The 1,685-nt window shown below is 44.2% G+C and overlaps 1 non-coding gene across 1 annotated transcript; it reads right to left on the bottom strand.

Annotated features, from left to right (window-relative positions):
• Positions 1-609: 609 nt before the first annotated feature.
• LOC123928355 lies at positions 610-713 on the bottom strand. The gene has a single exon (XR_006815674.1). It is a non-coding gene; the product is annotated as a U6 spliceosomal RNA (small nuclear RNA).
• Between the last annotated feature and the right edge of the window lie 972 nt (positions 714-1,685).

Genomic DNA, 1,685 nt, shown 5'->3' with positions numbered 1-1,685 from the left:
CACAAGAAGGCCACTTCACGGTATTCTGGGGACCCCATACCACCATGTCAGGAGGGTCATAAAAAAAAGTGTTGACGGCAGACGGTTTGATGGAACCCTGGTGGCACTGGGGTGGTGCTAATTTTTCCCCATATCTTTAAGGCGAATGCAGCTGTTAAGTGAGAGAGAATGAAAGAGAGAGAGAGAGAAAGCGAGAGAGAGAGAGATTGATTGAGGCTAGGTAGACCTAAGCAAGTCTCAAAATTCCTGTTGAAGGACCCTACAGAGGAAAGAGGTGTGGACCATAAGACCAAAGACCAGGTGGGAAATTGGTTGCCTCAGTGAATGCCAATGTGGATGGAGGACCCATCTGAGCATTGAGTGGGATTGAAGTCTCACTAGATGGCAGCAGAGTGTAGGACCCAGGATACGTAGGGGCGCATAGTCTACCTTCAATCTTCCGCGGCCCACCTCTGCTGCTGCTTCTGCCGCTGCTCCTTCTTCTTGTTCTACTTCTCATTCCTCTTCTTCCCGTTCTTCTCCTTCTCCTCCTTCTCCTTCTTCCCCTTCTCCTCCTTCTTTTCACTTTCTTCTTTTATTAGAAAACAAACCCAGGCCACATCACAGGGCAAAAATACAGAACGCTTCACGAATTTGCATGTCATCCCTGCGCAGGAGCCATGCTAATCTCTGTATGGTTCCAATTTAGTATGTATGGGGGCCGAAGAGAGCACTCCCACCCCTGCTTCTTATCATGACCCTTCTTTGGGAACTCATGTGCCATTTTTTTGAGAAAAGCAGAAAATGACAACTGCTAAATTGAGTTTAACCTGGAATGATTAAATTTACTCTTAAAAGTAGTAGAATTTTGTTTTCTGCTTTCAAATAGGATACACAGTACCACAAACTCCCAGAGCACCATAAGGCCTAATCTCTTGATAAATTCCTTTTTCTGTATCACGTATGGCCATTCTTTTTCTCTGACTGAACCCTATTATAGAAGCTGATGTTGGATGTGGTTCCAGAAGAACAGAACCTTAAGGATTGATATCCTGAATTAGCTTCGGATTTCCTGGAATTGGTTCTTGGATATGACTAGATTTAAAGGCAATAATAATGCTGTTTCCATTGGTAAAAAGAGCACTTGCTTTTCATGGCATGCAGTGGCAAAATAGTTACTTAAATTGTCATCAGTAGACACGTACTCTAATCCCTAGGCAAGGCAAACGTTCCTTTCAGGGCAGTCAGTCATACAGCTTCAGATCCTGACCCAGGCTTGGGGTGGTTAACCTAAAACTCTGAGTTTTGAATTTTCTTCCCCCTAGTTCTTCAGGTCACTTACAAGGAAACAAATCCCTCTGTTATAGTCCTTATAGTAGGAGGAGCAACCCCCCTGGGTTGTCCAGGATGGAGGGGAGTCCTAGAATTCCCAAACTAAGAAAGTCTCAGGCAAACCAGGAAGAGTTTATATTCACGAAAGTGTTCTACAACAGCATTTACTTGATTGCAGAGCCTAGTGCCCATAAGGACTTGGAAGATGCAGGAATGATGATTTCTACCACAGCTCCATTCAGTTCACCTTTTCCGTCTATTTAGAAGAGAGGCAGATCTTGGAGGATAAAAGTGGATTGTTGTAAACTTAATCTGGTCGTGAATCCAGCAGCTGCTTTTCCAGATGAGATTCTGTTGCTGGGGAAAATCAACAC

The sequence above is a fragment of the Meles meles genome, chromosome 1 (assembly GCF_922984935.1).
Source record: "Meles meles chromosome 1, mMelMel3.1 paternal haplotype, whole genome shotgun sequence".
NCBI lineage: Eukaryota > Metazoa > Chordata > Mammalia > Carnivora > Mustelidae > Meles > Meles meles.
Note: the sequence above shows the minus strand (reverse complement) of the source record. Positions and strands in the feature narration are given on the sequence as shown.